At 40.1% G+C, this 23,488-nt stretch overlaps 1 long non-coding RNA gene across 1 annotated transcript in view; it reads right to left on the bottom strand.

Annotated features, from left to right (window-relative positions):
• Nucleotides 1-4,157: 4,157 nt before the first annotated feature.
• LOC133605658 (uncharacterized) overlaps nt 4,158-23,488 on the bottom strand; it is a 140,421-nt gene continuing 121,090 nt past the window's right edge. The window contains exon 4 of the long non-coding RNA XR_012050477.1: nt 4,158-4,174. This is a non-coding gene — a long non-coding RNA (uncharacterized lncRNA). The remainder of the gene's footprint in view (nt 4,175-23,488) is intronic.

Below are 23,488 nucleotides of genomic sequence, written 5' to 3' on the forward strand. Positions count from 1 at the left end.
CAATGCATACTGAATGAAAAACATGAAAAGTCATGACACTATCTGTAAAGTATTAGCTCACGTTTCATGTTTTGTTTGTACACAGCTAGCTCCACAGTGTATGTACTGTAGTGTACGGTGATGTATTTATTATGAACAATGGTATAGTGACTCACTCCATGGACAGTTGTCTGTTGGGTCAAGCTGACTGCGGACTTTTCCAGTTGATTTGGGCAATCCATTTATTTGACATAACTTGGTTCAAAAGTTCCAGATTTGCAGCGTGACCAAATCGCGCCGACCTCACTCTCTGGACTTCCGTTTGCTCCAACGTTTTACTTTCCTCTTCGTGCTTGCTTCTATAAGCAGAAGTTCATCCTCAGTTCACATATTCAGCTTCCAAAATATAAGGTTGTAAATCCTCATTTGTCCAAAAATAGTCGTCTTTGTTGTCTGTTACCAAGTCTGCAATGATTACAACTAGGGATGTCCGATAATATCGGACTGCCGATATTATCGGCCGATAAATGCTTTAACATGTAATATCAGAAATTATCGGTAACGGCTTCAAAATCATCGGTATCGGTTTCAAAAAGTAAAATGTATGACTTTTTAAAACGCCGCTGTGTACACGGACGTAGGGAGAAGTACAGAGCGCCAATAAACCTTAAAGGCACTTCCTTTGCGTGCCGTCCCAATCACATAATATCTACGGCTTTTCACACACACAAGTGAATGCATCATACTTGGTCAACAGCCATACAGGTCACACTGAGGGTGGCCGTATAAACAACTTTAACACTGCTACAAATATGCGCCACACTGTGAACCCACACCAAACAAGAATGACAAACACATTTCGGGAGAACATCCGCACCGTAGCACAACATAAACACAACAGAACAAATACCCAGAACCCCTTGCAGCACTAACTCTTCCGGGACGCTACAATACACACACCCCGCTACCCCCTACCCCAAGAACCCCGCCCCCTCCAACTCCGCTTACTTCAACCTCCTCATGCTCTCTCAGGGAGAGCATGTCCCAAATTCCAAGCTGCTGTTTTGAGGCATGTTAAAAAAAATAATGCACTCTGTGACTTCAATAATAAATATGGCAGTGCCATGTTGGCATTTTTTTCCATAACTTGAGTTGATTTATTTTGGAAAACCTTGCTACATTGTTTAATGCATCCAGCGGGGCATCACAACAAAATTAGGCATAATAATGTGTTAATTCCACGACTATATATCGGTGTCGGTTGATATCGGAATCGGTAATTAAGAGTTGGACAATATCGGAATATCGGATATCGGCAAAAAAGCCATTATCGGACATCTCTAATTACAACACACTCCCGTGTTTGTTTGCGGAAGTAGGGACACACAGTAGATGCTATGGAAACGGAAATAAATGCCCTAGAGGAGGAAGTCCCGCTATTGATTAAAATGACCAAAATACTGTAAATATTGAACATATTACGTTTTGTTATGAACTTGTCTGTTACTACATTATATTAGTGTTGTCCCGATACCAATATTTTACAGGTACTTTTTATAGGCGGTATAGTACTGAATATGATTCATTAGTATCGCGGTACTATACTAATACCGGTATGCTGACAATCCTACATTATATATAGACTTGCAGCATTTTTTAAATCATCTTTAACCCCCTCACACTCCCCCCAAAAACACGCGTGTTCTTGTCTCTCATAACGATTGTGAACGATAGGCAAAAATGTGTTCCCCTTTAAAGGCAACTGGCTCGCCACAATGGAAGCGCTGGTTTGTGGCGGTAGTTTGAAACTCAATAGTGACGGGTTCAGCCCACCTTCTAGTAGCAATCAATGACCAGCACTTTTGACAGGTGACACTGCGCTTGGCTGAGTAGCGGGTGACAGATGGGGAGCGCGGAGACCAGTGTGTGTGTGTGTGTGTGTGTGTGTGTGTGTGTGTGTGTGTGTGTGGGAGGGCACTATCGAGTCTCATCACACTGACAACGGCACGCTTAGTCACACACCTGATGGACTGTGAGAATACATGTGTGTGTTTATCACAACACGAGCCAGACTTTGGGTCATTCCATTAGAACCTTCCTCTCTTCCAAGCAGTTTGAGTCCCACAATCAAGTTAGTGAGTGGGCAAAAACGAGCTAATGAAACTTGAGGTGTTGCAGTCCAAAAGGATTTCCGGTAGGGCTTACACGGCGAAGCTTGGGACAACTCACTGAGACAAATGGGCCAGAAAATGGATAACCGTGCGAGTATATGAATCAGTCGTGTGAGGAAATGTCTCATTGAACTTGTTGTAACGATGTAAGTCTTTGCAGTGAAGAAGAGAAAAAGAGTTGAAACATGCACAAAAAAAAGTACTTTGTTTTAAGAAGCAAAGTGTCCTGCACATAGTTGTGCATATTTAATAATTATAAATAGCAATTTATTGTCTGTCCTCCTAAAATTTCACAATTTTATTTTTATTTTTTGCATATTCATGTTGCTCCTTATCCCACCAATACTTCATGTTCATTTCCTTAAAAAAAAAACCGAACACAATTTAGCTGAAATAATTTCTATTTAAAGCTACTGTTGTCAAATTATTTATTTTTTTATCATCACATTAATCACATTTTGGAATTTGGATTATTTATGACTAATTAATGTCAATCACTTGCTTGCATAATTGTAAATAACTAAGAAAAATACCCCAAAATTTGTACACAAATGCCATTTTATTGTTAGAATGTCACCCAGGGATGTTTTGAAACATTTTTTTCTTAAATACAAGACTGTTATTTGCACAAAACGGGGTAACAGTTTTATCTACAGTTCTTTCATGCGTTTTTTTGGAGTGAAATTGGACCAGGCGGCGTCTCCTCACACATTTTTGTACTGACATATGTAAGACTGCAACTGACAACTAATTTGATAATCGATTAATATGTATGTCGATTATTACTTCGATTAATCGATGAATAATCGGACAAAAGAGACAAACTACATTTCTATCCTGTCCAGTATTTTATTGAAAAAAACACAGCATACTGGCACCATACTTATTTTGATTATTGTTTCTTGGCTGTTTGTAAATGTTGCAGTTTATAAATAAAGGTTTATAAAAAAAATTGAAAAAAAAAAAAAAAAGCCTCTGCACATGCGCATAGCATAGATCCAACGAATTGATGACTAAATTAATCGCCAACTATTTTTATAATCAATTTTGATCGATTTAATCGATTAGTTGTTGCAGCCCTAGACGTATGCATTGATCAGGTTTAGGTAAGAGAGAGTTTATACCAGGGGTCCCCAAACTTTTTGACTCGGGGGTCGCATTAGGTTAAAAAAAATTGGCCGGGGTCCTATATATACATATATATATATATATATATATATATATATATATATATACACACAGGTAAAAGCCAGTAAATTAGAATATTTTGAAAAACTTGATTTATTTCAGTAATTGCATTCAAAAGGTGTAACTTGTACATTATATTTATTCATTGCACACAGACTGATGCATTCAAATGTTTATTTCATTTAATTTTGATGATTTGAAGTGGCAACAAATGAAAATCCAAAATTCCGTGTGTCACAAAATTTGAATATTACTTAAGGCTAATACAAAAAAGGGATTTTTAGAAATGTTGGCCAACTGAAAAGTATGAAAATGAAAAATATGAACATGTACAATACTCAATACTTGGTTGGAGCTCCTTTTGCCTCAATTACTGCGTTAATGCGGCGTGGCATGGAGTCGATGAGTTTCTGGCACTGCTCAGGTGTTATGAGAGTCCAGGTTGCTCTGATAGTGGCCTTCAACTCTTCTGCGTTTTTGGGTCTGGCATTCTGCATCTTCCTTTTCACAATACCCCACAGATTTTCTATGGGGCTAAGGTCAGGGGAGTTGGCGGGCCAATTTAGAACAGAAATACCATGGTCCGTAAACCAGGCACGGGTAGATTTTGCGCTGTGTGCAGGCGCCAAGTCCTGTTGGAACTTGAAATCTCCATCTCCATAGAGCAGGTCAGCAGCAGGAAGCATGAAGTGCTCTAAAACTTGCTGGTAGACGGCTGCGTTGACCCTGGATCTCAGGAAACAGAGTGGACCGACACCAGCAGATGACATGGCACCCCAAACCATCACCCAACCATGCAAATTTTGCATTTCCTTTGGAAATCGAGGTCCCAGAGTCTGGAGGAAGACAGGAGAGGCACAGGATCCACGTTGCCTGAAGTCTAGTGTAAAGTTTCCACCATCAGTGATGGTTTGGGGTGCCATGTCATCTGCTGGTGTCGGTCCACTCTGTTTCCTGAGATCCAGGGTCAACGCAGCCGTCTACCAGCAAGTTTTAGAGCACTTCATCTACTCACTGCCGTTGTGTCCTCTGGCAAGACACTTCATCTTTGTTGCCAGCCACACTGGTGTAAATGTCGCTTAAATGTAGATCATGGGTTTCCTCATGTAATGCGCTATGAGTCACTAGAGAAAAAAGCACTATATAAATATAAAGCGCTATATAAATATAATTCACTATAATTATAATTCATGATTAGTGCCATTCTTGTTGTGATTACCCACTCATTAATTTTGCAGCCCTTGTTAAAACACATGGAGTCACTCGGTTACATGTATCATTCGCATCCAGGCCATAGTAAGTTAGTAAGTTAACTCACTAGCTTTATTTAAGATGTGTAGCGAAGCCTGCTTTTTTTCTTTTTTCTTTTTTTTTCCTCAATACCCACAGTATGTGGGTATAAACATATATAGACATATGTTCATGAGAGAGGAGGTTGTAAAATAAAATACATATTTTTTTGTTTTTTCCCCAAATTTTCAACTGCATTTTTTCCCATTACAAATGAATGGACACTTTTTCAAATTACATAATTTCTCAACCGATTCAAACATTCCACCGTCAACACATTCCACTCATCCTGGAATTTGAAACTAACAATTTTCTAACAATTACCCGCCCACCAATATTTTTCAAATGTTTTAACTAATTTCAATCAATTTCACCATTAAAACATTCCACTTATTTACTCTTTTTATTCAGGACAGTGCACATTAATAAACAATCTGCTTTACAGAATGTAAATGAGCCAGACTGTAGCATAGTTGCTAATTGCCATCTGTGGTCCTCCATAGCAGTGTGGATGGCACTGGGACTAATGTAGAAGAAGTGTTTTGCCCGAGGACACAGCCGCAGTGACTATGATGGTAGGAGCTGCATTTGTGCCAGGAACCCTCAAGTTTCTGGGTCACCGCTCTGGCATCTTAGCCACGCCGCCCCCTCCCTTAATTCATATTATCGATACTTTGAACATTTCTGAACCGATACAAACCGTTCTAAAGTCAAAATGCTCCAAGTCAATTGTTAGCATGCTATCTTTTTTTGGTGCTAATTTTGTAGGTATACACCCCAGAGACAGATGTGTTGGTGCTTAACGCATGCTAACTGTTAGCAGGTAAGCATGCTAATTAATACGACGGCTATTTTTGAGCCAATTTTGCAGATATACATCTCAAAGTCATATGTTTTGATAGTTGACACATGTTTGGAGCGAGAACGCTAACGTTAAAATGGTAGAATTAGCCCGCTAGCTTTTTTTGGCTAAAATTGCAGGTGTACACCTCAGTGTTATTTATTTTGATAGTTGACACATGCTAACTGTTAGCAAGCTAACGCCAGTTTGTAAACTTTTTTTTTTTTTTAGCTATTTTTGCATATACACACCTCAGTGTCGTATATTTTGGCACATGACACATGCGTACCGTTAGCACGTTAGCTTTATTCTCTACTTTTGCAGGTATAAATCTCAGTGTCATATTTTGATACTTGACACAAATGCACCGTGAACACTCTAGCCTTTTTAGCTATTTTTGCAGGTACACACCTCAGGGTTATATTTTGATATTTAGACTTAGACTTAGACAAACTTTATTGATCCACAAATGGTAAAATGGGTTGTACTTGTATAGCGCTTTTCTACCTTTTTTAAAGGAACTCAAAGCGCTTTGACACAAGGGATATTGTTCCACACAGTAGCTCAGTTACAAAGGATGGAAAGGGTAAGGATGGAAAGGATAACACAGGTATAAAGTAGACTAAAAATGTACCATAGTAGCAATATAAAATATAACATATATGTAATATTTACTTATTTTATATACAGTATATAATATATACTGATATATTATATTATTATATTATATCTTTATATAATATATAGCAAATCCCAATTACCATGTACAATATACATAAACATATTTGACGCATAGTTACTGTTAGCATGCTAATGTTACCATGTTAGTATTTTGACATATTTTTGCAGGCATACACTTCAATATCAGTGCTAGCATTTTAAGCTACTTTTCGCAGGTATACACCTCAAAGTCATATGTTTTGGTAATTAAAGCATGTTAATTGTTGGCATGCTAACATTTAATGCTAGTTTTTGTAGGTCATTTTGCAGGTTTACACCCAAGACTCTTACTTGTTGTTACCTAATGCTATCTGACTGGCACGGCAACTATTATTACTTCAGTTAAGCTTCAGTTTTCGGCATTCAGATGCAATTTCTACCAAAGTTGCTTTTTATAGTTTGTGTATGACATCAACTTCAAAAGTAAGTTTATGCACAAATCACAGTCGATTGTCGCTGTGATGGATTGAGATAAGTCAAGATGTAAACGCATCAACATGGTATTCCCGCAATGCTCGCTCAGTTCTCTGCAGGCTTTTTTGTTAATCATCCTCACACATAACAATGAAATTTTGAAAAAACAAAAACATGTCCAAGTCCGATTGTGACACTGATAATGCTGCTAACTCTCACTTCCATTTGACACCTTCATTTTGCACATTCTGTGTCGCTTCGGGAGACTGTGGCGCGTGAATCCATTAGTCAAGGCGGGAAGCATGCACTCGCAGCTGAGGAACGTCACCGCATGATGGAAGTATGAAATATTGCACACAATTGAGCAAATACACAAATCACTGCACATTCCAAGGTCACTTAATAACCACTTTGACTACTCTACTGGAAGTTTTTTAATCTTACCCAGACAATACGTGGGTATGGAGAAGGTGGTGTCCAGGCAATAAAACATGGTACAGACGTGACATTGACAAGGTGTTTCTGATTGGATCTTTAATTACCGACAGTGACTGATGACTCATTAGTGCTGAGATAAATTGTTCGGAGGTGCTAATAGGACAGTCTGGATCAAATCTAGATGAAAGTCGGTTAAACAGTACAGTGCACAGGAGCATAAGTCCAAATGTTTAAGGGACATTCCGATGAATGCAATCAAAGTGCATGATAAAATTGACTGTAAAATACAATTTTATTGTCCTGTTATGTGAGGTAACCTTCACAACAGGTGATTGTTTTCTTTTTTAACTTAAATTCATGTGCTCTAATCTAGTGGTTCCTTAACTTTTTTTTTTTTTTTTTTACCAAGTAAAAAACAGAAAACATTGAGCACCACCATAGACTTAGACTTCGACTTCCTTTTTATTGTCATTCAAATTTGAACTTTACAGCACAGATAAGAACGAAATTTCGTTACATAAGCTCATGGTAGTGCAGGATAAAAAAGCAATAAGGTGCATATATAAATAAATAAATATATATAAATAATATATAAATACATATATAAAATAAATAAATATATATAACTATATATAAATAAATAAATAGATTACTGTACAGATAAATATATTGCACTTTTTCACATGCGTCCACGTTTATGGATGCATGTTATATTGTCTTTTTTATTCCAGCGAGTTAATCCATTTTGGGGGGATTTGAGGGGATAATTTAATTATGATGCATTCAAGAGTCTTACGGCCTGAGGGAAGAAGCTGTTACAGAACCTGGAGGTTCTGCTTCGGAGGCTGCGGAAGCTTTTTCCAGAGTGGCTTTTTGCGATAACCTGGATAGGAGGAAGAGGAGTCTTGATGATCTTTTCCGCCGTCCTCACCACTCTCTGGAGAGACTTCCAGTCTGAGGCATTACAGGCTCCAGTCCAGACAGAGATGCTGTTGGTCAGCAGGCTCTCTATAGTGCCTCTGTAAAATGTGCTGAGAATGACGGGAGGGAGCTGTGCTCTTTTCGTCCGACGCAAAAAATGCATGCGCTGCTGAGCTCTTTTTACAAGAGCTCCGGTGTGTAGGGACCGGTTATATTGTCAGTTATCATAATGACCAACATTAAGATGCAGCAGCATAGTAGGCCTACATATTCATTAAAAACAAGAAAGAGGTTGTATTTAACAAGTATATTTAATATTGTTCGCCACTGTAACATTACACACAGTTTGAACAGTAACACTTTGTTTAAATATAGGAAAATAAAACACTATACTTTAATTAATTACAATTTTGGCTTACCGCTAGGGGTGTCAAACATACAGCCCGCGGGCCCAAACAGGCCCGTGAACAAGTTTTATCCGGCCCGCGGGATGAGTTTGCTAAGTAGAAAAATGAGCCGGAATTTTTTAATGAAAGAAACTGCTGTTCTATATGTGTCCACTAGATGTCACAATAGCAATTCTTTGTATATATGTAAAAAAAAATAAACCACATGATGTTAGTGCACCAGTCGAGGAAAATGAACAAACTACATAAATAACATCCTGTAATTTGATTTTGATTTTTTTTTTATCTTGATAAATTAAAAATTAACACCCCATGAGTTGACTGATGAACATTATCACATAATTTATTCAGAAAGTATAAATAACGACAATTAAAGATAGAACACTATTAAGCACAAGCAGAGATCACTGTAACCATTTAGGGTGAAACAACCATAAGGTGGGGAGTTTTGTCTTTTTCCCCATTCCTTTTCAGGCTCATCCAGAGCAAAACAATGTTGGTTTTTGTGTGTTTAATAAACGAAGAAGGTGTAAATGTGGATGTTGTACTTGTGTCGGAAATATTGTACACACTGTATCGACTCGGAATAAACAGTTAAATTAAATGAAATAAGCTTTTAAAACTATGGTGTGTCTCAGATGGTAGCGAGCAACTTGAGGGTTCCCTGTTTAAGTTAAAGTTAAAGTACCAATGATTGTCACACACACACTAAGTGTGGCGAAATAATGATCTGCATTTGACCCATCACCCTTTATCACCCCCTGGGAGGTGAGGGGAGCAGTGAGCAGCAGCGGTGGCCGTGCCCGGGAATAATTTTTGGTGATTTAACCCCCAATTCCAACCCTTAAAGGGGAACATTATCACAATTTCAGAAGGGTTAAAACCATTAAAAATCAGTTCCCAGTGCCTTATTTTATTTTTCGAAGTTTTTTTCAAAATTTTACCCATCACGCAATATCCCTAAAAAAAGCTTCAAAGTGCCTGATTTTAACCATCGTTATATACACCCGTCCATTTTCCTGTGACGTCACACAGTGATGCCAATACAAACAAACATGGCGGATAGAACAGCAAGATATAGCGACATTAGCTCGGATTCAGACTCGGATTTCAGCGGCTTAAGCGATTCAACAGATTACATATGTATTGAAACGGATGGTTGTAGTGTGGAGGCAGGTAGCGAAAACGAAATTGAAGAAGAAACTGAAGCTATTGAGCCATATCGGTTTGAACCGTATGCAAGCGAAACCGACGAAAACGACACGACAGCCAGCGACACGGGAGAAAGCGAGGACGAATTTGGCGATCGCCTTCTAACCAACGATTGGTATGTGTTTGTTTGGCATTAAAGGAAACTAACAAATATGAACTAGGTTTACAGCATATGAAATACATTTGGCAACAACATGCACTTTGAGAGTGCAGACAGCCCAGTTTTCATCAATTATTATATTCTGTAGACATACCCTCATCCGCTCTCTTTTCCTGAAAGCTGATCTGTCCAGTCCAGTTGGAAATGCATCTGCTTTGAGTGTCGCAGGATATCCACACATTCTTGCCATCTCTGTCGTAGCATAGCTTTCGTCGGTAAAGTGTGCGGAACAAACGTCCAATTTCTTGCCACTTTCGCATCTTTGGGCCACTGGTGCAACTTGAATCCGTCCCTGTTCGTGTTGTTACACCCTCCGACAACACACCGACGAGGCATGATGTCTCCAAGGTACGGAAAACAGTCGAAAAAACGGAAAATAACAGAGCTGATTTGACTCGGTGTTTGTAATGTGTTTGAGAAAATGGCGGATTGCTTCCCGATGTGACGTCACAACGTGACGTCATCGCTCCGAGAGCGAATAATAGAAAGGCGTTTAATTCGCCAAAATTCACCCATTTAGAGTTCGGAAATCGGTTAAAAAAATATATGGTCTTTTTTCTGCAACATCAAGGTATATATTGACGCTTACATAGGTCTGGTGATAATGTTCCCCTTTAATGCTGAGTGCCAAGCAGGGAGGTAATGGGTCGCATTTTTATAGTCTTTGGTATGACTCAATTTCAGCTTCCGCCATCCGAGTCACGGTCGTTGTGTCTTTGGGCGAGACACTTGGCCCAACTTGTTACCAGTGCCGCTCACACTGGTGTATGAATGTGAATAAATATTTGGTTGTGGGGGGCCGTCAGAGCAAATTGGCAGCCATGCTTCCATCAGTCTACCCCAGGGCAGCTGTGGCTATACCACCATCAATTGTTAACATGGAGTGAATGAATGATGGGTTCTCAGGTCTTAGGTGTAGAAAAGCGCTATAGCAATCTAATCCATTATTAAACCATTAGTAATTGGGACATTTCTAGAAATAACATTTTAAATCTTGGCAAGTGGCAAATAATTTGCGGTGTGCCTGAAATGGACCAACACACATCTTATGAGTTCAATTATCGTAAAATGGTACTGATTCAGTGGAATGTCCCCGCAGTTGTTGCAATCATTTGAAGGAAATCCATTCATTATTCGGCATGAAGAGCTCCAAAGCACGTCCGTGTAATTTTTCACCACAGTTTTGACAAATGACCGTCTGTGAAATTACCCCCCCCCCCCAATGCCGCCTCTCCGAAAAAGGCCACAACTAAATGTGACGGCGTGACCCATCGCTCGCGTCAGAAACTGGAAGATCATTTACCGCCCCCCCCCCTCTTTCCTGACCAAATCCAGCAGTTACTTTTAGTTTTCAATATCTAATAGTACATCCCTACGGGCTTTGGCTACACGTGCTAATCCAGCGTGATGTGATTGGCGAATATCTCAATACAGTGACCTATTTTTTTTCCCCCCAGGAGGTTAACACGGCTGACATGCCAGCGTGTGGCTTAACTGATCATATCAAACCTATAAGATGATGCTCTCTTGTGCTGCAATAATGGCATTGGCTGACGGGCTCGCCGATTGTGTGTGCGTTGCATGTAAGACCGCCTGGAGGAGGAGAGCAGGGCTTTTAGTGTGTCTGTTGTACACCATGGCATCACAACAGCCAAGCCCCCAGGGAGGACGTCTAATGGTGGTTCAAAGGCAGCATCATTCACAACTGTTAGCGTCTGCACCTGATCTTCTTGTGTATGTCGTCATGATGCGCCCTTGCGGGGGCACATGGACGAAACAGGATAGGGGGGGGGGAAGACTTGTACCCTTGAGCACAAAAACACTTTATAAATAACTGGGAGACACATGCATTAGCATTCCAGTGCACAAGTTTGACATGCTCATCTTTGTAGTCCCTGCGACGTGGCAAGAATTAATAGTAATATGGAGTTTGTTTTTGTCTTTCAGTTTTTTCTAATCACAGTAAGGCAATAGGCTTAGTTTTTAATGCTAGAAACCTTTCCAGACAACCCTCCAATAGTGTTGGGGCCCTGGCTGGGAATTGAACCCACGTCATTTGTATGTAAGGCAGCTGCATGTGTACCATTGCATCACCAACGCAATAATATCAAGTACAATACCAACCGAATTCCATCCACACTACGGGGTACTGGTTTAAGGAAAATCAAATGGTACCATATTTCGATTCCTTTGTCGCACGTGATGTCACGTCTGGCGTATTCCTTGCAGACTGCCTCTAAGCAATGTTGTAATTTTCCATGCCAACAAAGCAAGTACGCCAGATAGAAAGCATTAAAAAGTAAAGCTCTATTTTTTAAAATGCGCTAGCTCGATTGGGGCAGCACGGTGGTAGAGGGGTTAGTGCGTCTGCCTCACAATACGAAGGTCCTGAGTAGTCTTGGGTTCAATCCCGGCCTCGGGATCTTTCTGTGTCGGGTTTGCATGTTCTCCCCGTGACTGCGTGGGTTCCCTCCGGGTACCCCGGCTTCCTCCCACCTCCAAAGACATGCACCTGGGGATAGGTTGATTGGCAACACTAAATGGTCCCTAGTGTGTGAATGTGAGTGTGAATGTTGTCTGTCTATCTGTGTTGGCCCTGCGATGAGGTGGTGATTTGTCCAAGGTGTACCCCGCCTTCTGCCCGATTGTAGCTGAGATAGGCTCCAGCACCACCTGTGACCCCGAAGGGAATAAGCGGTAGAAAATGGATGGATGGATGGATAGCTCGATTGGATATGCCATAGACATGCTACTAGTTTGCATTAACGATTTCACAAGGTGATTTGAACACCTCCAAATGAAGTAATGGAAAATACAACTAAGATGCGCGTTACAGAAGTACAATACTTACAGTACAAACACTTTGTAGGACTCAACAAAAGACATTTCATTTAATGGAAAAGACTACTTCCTGACTACAGCAACCCACCCAGGACAAACTGAAATGAATGACTACTTACTTGCAAATAATACTCAAAAGTGTAAGAAAATTGAACAGCACGGTTATTATTATCAGCTCACCGTTAAATGTCACATTAAAAAAATTAAATATTATTAGACAATTAACATTAACACACAAAATGAGGTTCTTTAAAGATAATACTACATATTCTACTGTCTCCATCCTTGTCAAGACAAGGCAATGTTGAGATTGTGGATAAATGCTTTAATATTTGGCCTGCAGCTTATTATTTTATTATATATTCTAAAATATGATTCATGAATTAATAATGAGATATATTGTTAGATAATACACTATTTGTTTTGTCAACTACACAACGCTAAGATGTCAGTGTTTAGTCAAATAGTTCAGCATACATCCACTTAAATTTGGCATCAAAGTAGTCCACCTGCATCTTTCCATTTAGGTGAAAGTTGTGACCCCCGTGCACAACTGCAGGACATTTCATCTCAGGTGTTTGTAAACAGCACGCTTTGGATCAATAAAGTATACAAGCAGCTACAACACAGCCTGTAATCATATTCCTTCATAGGTAGCGCACGAGATTAGTGAGGTTATGCAACTCCATCCACTCGCATCCCACAAATTTGGTCCAACACGGCCAGTGAAGTGCACATTCCAGTCCTATGAAGAGTCTGCACACGGGAGGCCTGGGGGGGTGGGGGGTCTGTCCTAATCTGACCCGGGTGCAGTGATAACATCATTACTCCCATTTCTGACCAGCCTCCGTTTCCAAGGCGATGAGCAGCTTGAATTCCATCTCGGCGCGCTTTGCAAGATGTGTTCGCGTGCTCTTTTACAGCAACCGACGCGTCCATAATGGCTGGGTCCTTCATGTCGAGTTAACATTGTGTGTTTTTGTGCACGTGTGTATGTGTGTATGTGTGTGTGTGTGTGTGTGTGTGCGTGCATCTGTGAGCTTCTGATTGAGGGGCAATCTGCAGCAAGAGAAGCCAGAGCATTCAGAGAGCCTCAGGGATGGACAGAATAAGAACACATGCAATCACACGGGCTGCAGAGACCGCACATCTATTTTTTTGTACTTTTATTACTGCACTTATGTAAAATTTCATCAACCTGCAGTAAGACGAACATTTTCACTGTCAAAATTAATGAGTTAACTCATGCGATTACTCACAAAAAAATGATTGCATTAATCATGGACACACTTTGATTAATCATGCAATTTATTTTGACCGTACAAGCTCTTTTACACCACATTCTACAGAGGCACTATAGAGAGCCTGCTAACCAACAGCATCTCTGTCTGGACTGGAGCCTGCAATGCCTCAGACTGGAAGTCTCTCCAGAGAGTGGTGAGGACGGCGGAAAAGATCATCGGGACTCCTCTTCCTCCTATCCAGGAGATCGCAAAAAGCCGCTGCCTGACCAGGGCTCAGAAAATCTGCAAAGACTCCTCCCACCCCCACCAAGGACTGTTTTCACTGCTGGACTCTAGAAAGAGGTTCCGAAGCAGAGGTTCTGTAACAGCTTCTTCCCTCAGGCCGTAAGACTCTTGAACGCATCATAATTAAATTATCCCCTCAACTCCCCCCAAAATGGATTAACTCGCTGGAATAAAAAAGACAATATAACATGCATCCATAAAGGTGGACGCATGTGAAAAAGTGCAATATATTTATCTGTACAGTAATGTATTTATTTATTTATATATATTTATTTATATATATATTTATATATTATTTATATATATTTATTTATTTATATATGCACCGTATTGCTTTTTTATCCTGCACTACTATGAGCTTATGTAACGAAATTTCGTTCTTATCTGTGCTGTAAAGTTAAAATTTTAATGACAATAAAAAGGAAGTCTAAGTCTAAGTCGACGTCTAAGTTCTAGCTTGACTGCTACACGGTAAGTCAAGTCCAGCTTTATTTATATAGCACATTAAAACTACTTATTTTGACCAAAGTGCTGCACAGGGCACATAAGACAATAAAAGCAATACAAGCAATAAAACAGTGAATAATAGAAAAAACAGTAATAGTACACTGTTGAGGTAAAACAATATAAGTACAAGGTGTTATTTGCGGAATGCTTGAGAAAAATAAATGAGTTTTAGCAGGGTTTTAAAATGTTTGAGCAGGCTTAATGTGCAGAGGAATATTGTTCCATGATTTAGGGGCAGCTACAGAAAAGGCTCTGTCCCCTCGAGTGCTGAGTTTGGCGCGTGGGACACACAAGAGGAGTTTGTTTGCAGACCTCCATGCTCTGCCTGGGAGTGAGGCTGCAGGGGCTCAGACAGGTAAGATGGGGAAAGTCTATGTAAGGCTTGTTCACACTGCAGGTCAATTCCAATTTTTCTTGCCCATTTGCGACCGGTATAAAACATTTTCATGTAATTGTAAACAGTGAAATTGCGAATTGTTCATATCCAACCCAGGCCTCTTTGGTATGTGGATATACGTAGATAGGATATATGACTACATTTACATTGCAAAGTGGCCCAAATCATTATTTTTTTTCTAAATCTGATTTTTTTTTTTACATTGCAAGTAAAATGTGAACTTTATCAGACTCCAGTATAAACACACGCAGGCCCCTATGTGGCCCCAATGTGGCCCCAATGTGGCCCCAATGTGGCCTTGACGTCACTTGCTTGCACTGTTTGATTAAGTTAGAACAAAGGACGTTGACCGGATTCCGTAAATTAGCAAGGAAATTGCTACTACTACTACAAAATAAAATAAAAGTCGCCACTTAGGTCCTCACAGTCTCTGAGCCAATTCAAATCTAGGCTTTACTCCCTGGCATTCAAATCCAGTTAGGCAGGATATCTTAGTTGTTTTTATTTCTTGTTTTATCCTTTTTATTTATTTACTACATTTTCTTATTTTAGCTGATGTATTCTGTACCTCTTTGAAGGTATATTTTACTACTGTATTTTATTCATCCTTCTGTGTTACAATGTAAATGTGACACTATGTGCCCTTTTTCTTATGTCTGTACAACCATACTTGCCAACCCTCCGATTTTTCCAAGAGACTCACGAATTTCAGTGCCCCTCCCGAAAATCTCCCGGGACAACAATTCTCCCGAATTTCTCCCGATTTTCACCTGGACAACAATATTGAGGGCTATATTATGTACTTTATTTTTTTGTAAAGTACATAACTCCACATGTGTTCATTCATAGTTTTGATGCCTTCAGTGACAATCTACAATGTAAATAGTCATGAAAATAAAGAAAACACATTGAAGGAGAAGGTGTGTTCAGACCTTTGGCCTGTACTGCATATATGTATATAGTTCCAGGTATTTCTCATTACATTAGTGTTTTTTGCTCTTTTTTTATATCTTTACAATTTTTTTTAGTTTTCATTTTTTTGGACAATATGAGACTGGCCGTAAATAGCTCCTGAATTGCACTTTGGACACCCCTGATCTACTGGGGGTTAAGCCCACCCTGTATTTAATAACTAGAGATGCCTCTGTTTTGAACATTAATCAAGGGTCTTTGAACGCATCACAGTTACATGCTATGAGATGCAAAAGTGAAACTTAATCGTAACTTTGTCTGATGTTGCCACAAATAGATGTATTACATTTTTTACCGTTCTTTTATTACATCATCATGGTTCCAAAAATGTTGCCGTTGTGTGTGAATGCATAAATGTGAGCTTTGATGCCGTTATGACGTCTTTGTTAGGTGAACCGTGGGTGTGTCCCATGCCGCGTTTGCTGCTACCAGGAGGAATACAGTATTTTGCATTTTTTGCAAGGGGGTATGTTGGTTCTGTCACATATTCATCATTTGATTCATACAATCTCATTGTTGAAATGTGACTTATAACTGGCAGATTCAAATGAAAGGAAAAGAAACAGAAAAAAAGTTTGAATGTTCTTAAAGCCCTACTGTAATCCACTACTATCGACCACACAGTCTGATAGTTTATAGATCAATGATGAAATCTTAACATTGCAACACATGCCAATTCGGCCGGGTTAGCTTACTAAAGTGCAATTTTAAATTTTGCGCGAAATATCCTGCTGAAAACATCTCGGTATGATGACGTCAGCGCGTGACGTCACGGATTGTAAAGGACATTTTGGGACAGCATGGTGGCCAGCTATTAAGTCGTCTGTTTTCATCACAAAATTCCACAGTATTCTGGACATCTGTGTTGGTGAATCTTTTGCAATTTGTTCAATGAACAATGGAGACAGCAAAGAAGAAAGCTGTAGGCGGGAAGCGGTGTATTGCGGGCGGCTGCAGCAACACAAACACAGCCGGTGTTTCATTGTTTACATTCCCGAAAGATGACAGTCAAGCTTTACCATTGGCCTGTGGAGAACTGGGACAACAGAGACTCTTACCAGGAGGACTTTGAGTTAGATGCGCAGACGAGGTACCGTGAGTACGCATGCAGCTGCGGCTTCCAAACATTTGATCGCTTGCCCGTACGTGCGTGCCGCTATGTGCATGTCACGTACGTAACTTTGGGGACTTTGGGGAAATATATGTGCTGTAAGAACTTTGTGGAGGTGAACGGTACTTTGGGCTGTGGGATTGAGTGTGTTGTGCAGGTGTTTGAGTTGTATTGGCGGGTTGTATGGACGAGAGGGGGGAGGTGTTTGTTATGCGGGATTAATTTGTGGCATATTAAATATAAGCCTGGTTGTGTTGTGGCTAATAGAGTATATATATATGTCTTGTGTTTATTTACTGTTTTAGTCATTCCCAGCTGAATATCAGGTCCCACCCGCCTCTCACAGCATCTTCCCTGTCTGAATCGCTCCCACTCCCCTCTAGTCCTGCACTCTCACTTTCCTCAACCTCGAATCTTTCATCCTCGCTCAAATTAATGGGGAAATCGTCGCTTTCTCGGTCCAAATCGCTCTCGCTGCTGGTGGCCATGATTGTAAACAATGTGCAGATGTGAGGAGCTCCACAACCTGTGACGTCACGCTACTCGTCTGCTACTTCCGGTACAGGCAAGGCTTTTTTTATCAGCGACCGAAAGTTGCGAACTTTATCGTCGATGTTCTCTACTACAAAAATATGGCAATATCGCGAAATGAACAAGTATGACACATAGAATGGACCTGCTATCCCCGTTTAAATAAGAAAATCGCATTTCAGTAGGCCTTTAAATATCAAAATAGAGCAACTGTTACTACTTGTGTTAAGGTTTGAACCTAATCAAACATGTCAACATGACTTCCAATCACAAGAATAACAAGTAATCACTTTTTGCAAATGTTTCACGGCGAGTTATGCAAATCCCCTCCAACAGAGCCACCACTGCCACAAGTAGATTGCAGTCCTGTGGAAAGCACTGAATGTGTGTATGTGTGATATAACATCATCCAGTGTGTCCTCCAAAAAGCAAGGAGTGAACAATAGCAGTTAGTCTTAATCTAGCTCTTATTGTGCGTTGTGTAATTGCACAAAGCAGCGCCACAGAGTGCATTTTCCAACCTTTTGACATACGCTGCAGTTTTCTCAGCTTCTCAAAGAAGCAGCAATTACGTTTGTCCTTGGAGAGAAGAAGCTTGTACGCAATACGTGCGGGGACGTGGCGGCCTTTCAAAGCCACTGTAGATTGTGATGTGCGGTGTTGATGATGTTCTATACACACTCATTCTGCTTGGTGTTTGTTTCTCTCCCCCACGCTATTGCAGGTGTGTTTTGTAATCACGCAAGAAGAGCACGTTCATCTGTGTGTCATCTCCCTCAGTGCTCACGACGAGATCATGATGACTGGTCTGCAAACAGGGAGGCAGCAGGTAGGAAAGATACACACACACACACACACACACACACACACGCACACGCACACGCGCACGCGCACGCACGCACGCACGCACGCACGCACGCACGCACGCACGCACGCACGCACACACACACACACACACACACACACACACACACACACACACACACACTGCGTGTTGGGCGACTGCCAGGCCTGCTGGGACCGACCGGTCTCTAAGTAAACAGATGTGCTTGGAGTGCGACTGTGGCGATGAATGTACGCTCGCAGAGTCAAAATGTGAGAAGGAAAGTGAGAAAAGGAGAGAAGATGTGATAAAACAAACGCACACGTGGGACTTGGTGACCTCACACCACGTCTGCAATGGGTCAACTTTGTTTGTTCCATACATGTCGGAGGCGGAATTGTTCACCAAATATACTTGCAGGGTTGCAAACGGCACCACCAAATCATATATCATATTTATTCTATTGTTTTTTTCGTGCTTTTGATGGGCTAACAGGTGGATTTTAGGGTTGTGCAAAATAGACACTATACAATATAAATGATTTAATTTGGCCGACGATAGAGATTATATAGCGCCCTTGCTAGCGAGCTGGCGGCTAACGTCCCTCCACAGTGTGAAGCTGCGTCTAAGTCACTAATCCATGCCTCCGTGACGGGAAATAAAGTACGTTTATTTCAAGTGACATTATCACTGGAAGACAAGAAACAACTAATCATGCTACAATACACAACGTAGGGCAGAGCTGGGCAAATATTTTGACTCAGGGGCCACATTGAGAGAAAAAAGACGTGTCTGGGGGGCCAATGTGTATGTGTATATAAATGATGTATACACATTTAGCTGTAAAATTCTGCTGTACAGTATGTGTGTTTGGGTCCCTTTTTTTCAGGAACACTAATACCAAAAGTCACAATGTGAGATAGAGTTCTAAAAACGTTATGACAGACCACCTCAAAAAAACGGAATGGAATTTTAGTTTTTTTTTTTACTGAATGGGACTCCCAAAATGTACATTAAAATAAAGAAAGAGGGATTTATAATATTAACTATGAACAATAAAACACTGAATATTAACAACATGAACGTCGCCCCTCTTTTACTTCTCGGACCAAGCAAAACACAACAAAAATGGAAAAAAAAGCAAAATATGAATGCAAAGTGCAATAAACACGTATAATATGATATGTTATCACGTAAACACGCACGCGTTTCGGGCTGGCTGCTCTGAAAACTAACCCCACCCACTCTGCTTTGTTCCTTTTCTGAGCTGCTGTGACATAGATGACCGTAATAACTCCTATAACACCCAAAAGTGCAGATTTCAACCATTGAATGACTTTCTATAGTCCAAGACTTACGGTAATTTACAAACAGAACTACACATCAAAATGGCAACTACAGTTTTGATGTTAAAGGTCTAAAAAAATGATGCAGAATTCGGCGGGCCGGATTGGAAATCTTAATGGGCCGCATGTGGATAAAAGAAGTCATGCTAACCGTTAAGCTAGAGCTCTTGAATGTAAACAGGGGTAGGGCTCAACAACCATTTTTGTTTTGTTTTTGTTATTATTTAGGCAAGGCAAGGCAACTTTATTTGTATAGCACTTTTCATACACAAGGCAGACCCAAAGTGGTTCATAGACAACAAAGTGAAATGAAAGAAAATAAAAGCAAAATTAAAATGCAGACAATAAAAATAAAAACAGTGTTGACGTTAAAAGTTAAAAGATTAAAAGATTTAGCTGAAAGCTATGGTGAACATAACAGTTTTCAGTCTAGTTTTAAAAGTAGTCAGAGTTGGGGAAAGTCTGACATCTTCAGGAAGTTTATTCCAGCTATTTGTTGCATAGTGACTGAATGATGCTCTCCCTTGATTTGAGTTTACTCTGGGAACCGCTAACAGATTGGTCTCAGAAGATCTTAGTGATCTAGAGGGCTTATATAGTGGGAGCATATCAGTGATATACTTCAGCCCTAGACCATGTAGTAATTTATATGTGAGCAGGATAATTTTGAAATCAATTCACATTGGTGTAATGTGCTCACATTTTTTGGTCTTTGTTAGAACTCTGGCAGCAGTGTTCTGAACAAGCTGTAGCTGCCTGACAGTTTTTTTGGGAAGACCTGCAAGGAGACCATTACAATAGTCTAGCCTACTGGTAATAAAAGGCATGTACAAGTTTTTCTAAGTCTTGAGCTGACATGAGCCCTCTAAGTCTTGTTACATTTTTGAGGTGATAGTAGGCCGATTTTGTTACTGATTTGATGTGACTGTCAAAATGTAAATCAGAATCTAAAATAACCCCAAGATTTCTGGCTTTATTTGAGGTTTTCAGGGACAGTGATTGAAGGTGTTGGATGACTTTAAACCTTTCTTTTTTAGCACCAAAAACAATTATCTCAGTTTTATCTTCATTTAGTTGTAGGAAATTTTGGCACATCCAGTGTTTGACTTGCTCAATGCACTGGCACAGAAGATCTATGGGGCGATAGTCATTTGGTGATAGCGCTACATAGATTTGGGTGTCATCGACATAGCAATGATGGTCAATGTTATTATTTTGCATGATTTGTCCTAGTGGGAGCATATATATGTTTAATAAAGTTGGCCCCAAGATTGAACCTTGGGGGACTCCACACGTTACGTTGGTTGGTTCTGATACAAAATCAGCAATGGAAACAAAATAGTTCCTATCTTGTAGATATGACTTGAACCAGCTTAAAACGGTGCCTGAGATCCCCACTTCAGGAAATAAGTCTCTGGACACAAAACAAATGATTTAAATCCGAGCCAATAGTATTTATATGTTTACTTACTTTGCACTTATTTTGACCACCCCTTGCCTGAAAAGACAGTTAGGAAAAATAAATCAATCCTGATTTCACTCAACAGAACCGCAACATTTACTAAAATATCACCAGCTTTAAAAATAATTTTGTTCATGAATACATCTCCTTCACTAAAGTGCTGGCGATCTGGGAAACTGCCTGTGTTTTAGCTCAATAGTAGTACACTGGTCTCTCATGCAGGCGATGTGGGTTCGAGCTCCGAAAAACCAACGCAGCCAAGAAAGAGGGGGACAGCGACTGACAGCTATTAACACAAATCCTTGCATTCCGCCGTCAAAATCGGGGGGCCCTGGGCTTCAGCCCAGGTAAGCCCGTGCATTAAGGCAGCCTTGGGTAGAGCGGCCGGCCAAAAGCTTGAGGGTTCCTGATTATAATCGCAGCCTCTGCCATCCTAGTCACTGTCGTTGTGTCCTTGGGCAAGACATTTCACTCACCTTGCTCCCAGTGCCACCCACACCGGTTGTAAATGTTGCTTAAATGTAGATACCGTATTTTTCGGAGTATAAGTCGCACCGGAGTATAAGTCGCACCTGCCGGAAATGCATAATAAAGAAAGAAAAAAACATATAAGTCGCACTGGAGCCCGGCCAAACTATGAAAAAAACTGCGACTTATAGTCCGAAAAATACTGTATTGGCTTTCTCAATGTAAAGCTCTTTAAGTCACTATAGAAAAAGTTCTATATAATGTATTTGTAATTGTATAAAATGTAGCCAGAAACATGTTACAACAAAAAGTTGTTACGTACGCGAGGCATGTCGATGCCGGAAGGTTGTCTTTCCAAGATGCGGAGGAACGTCAGGAAGCAAACTGCAGGTAAGGAAAATATATAATGTCCATAAATCAGACTGGATACAAAAGTAAACAAGACAAGCGTGCCTACAGCATGGGAAGCTAACGGATTAGCTAACAAGAAAGCTTAGTATGTAAACTAGAAAACAAATAGTAAAGCTTGGCTCAGGAATCAAGAATACTTAGACGTAACGTGTTGCATGGAAGCAAACAAAAGCACCAGACTGCTCTCTGATTAGCGCCCAAGAGCAGGTGAGCGTCCCGGACACCAATCAGAGGCAGCTGAGACAAATGAATAACCATGGCAACCAATGAGACACAAAACAGGGGTGCTGAAACAGAACATAAACAACAAGTGAATCAAAACGTAAACAAACTATGATCCGGGCAACGGATCATCACAGAAAGTAACCAAATATTAACAGTAAATTAGCAAGTAGATAATAGGAATAACTAGAAAATTTCTGCGTAAATTTTGATGGGCCTGCTATCTGTGCCCTGAACCTCTGGCCCAGGGTCGGTTAAGCCGACATACTTTAAAGATGGTGCCGGGTTTACAAATCTATAGTTTTTAGGTTTAAACATACACTATTGGCTAAAAAGCTAGCAAAAACGTTAGCATGCTAACGTTAGCATGTTAGCATACTTCCAAGATGTTGCCAAGTATCAAAATTCATAATTTTTAGGTTTAAAAGTAAAAAAATCAGTAAAAAAGGTAGCGTAAGACATTAGCATTCTAGTATAAGAGAAGCTAGCAAAAAATGTTAGCATGCTAACGTTCTCGCAAGTATCTAGCTAAAAGTAAACATTGGACAGAAACATCTTTTAGCCAAGGATAAAATAGACAAGTGTGTGAACAAAATGAGATATTAGGCATCGAACTACGTGAAAGTATGGATAAGCAACAAGAAGAGGTACTCTCGCTGCATTCTGTTGTTTCGTGAAAAAAAAAAAGTGGATGGGAAAAGTGGTGTACCAATTCAATGGGCCCAGGGGTATCTATTCAATAGGTGGTTCCAAAAATGAAGTGCCACCATTGTGACCTTCGTGACCTTGTGCTAAGCAGCAGGCCCATAATAAAAATAATAGTTTTGAGAAAAACTTGAAATGACACAATATTTAATCATATTCCGAGCCTTTGTAACCCGTTTTAAATACTTTTTATTATCATTCATATGCCAAATAATATATCGTAGTTGCAAAATGCTGCAATATATATCACAGTTTTGTTGGCCTCAAACTGACCTACTGAATGTAATTGAATGTAGTATTCTTTAAGTAACTCCAATTCTTAATATGATTATTTCTGCAGTGTTTCAATAAATTCTGCACACCGTGCTTGTTCTCTTGAGTACCCCCAAACAATTAAATGGTGCGAAAAAGAGATTTTCCTG

This window comes from Nerophis lumbriciformis, linkage group LG05 (assembly GCF_033978685.3).
Source record: "Nerophis lumbriciformis linkage group LG05, RoL_Nlum_v2.1, whole genome shotgun sequence".
NCBI lineage: Eukaryota > Metazoa > Chordata > Actinopteri > Syngnathiformes > Syngnathidae > Nerophis > Nerophis lumbriciformis.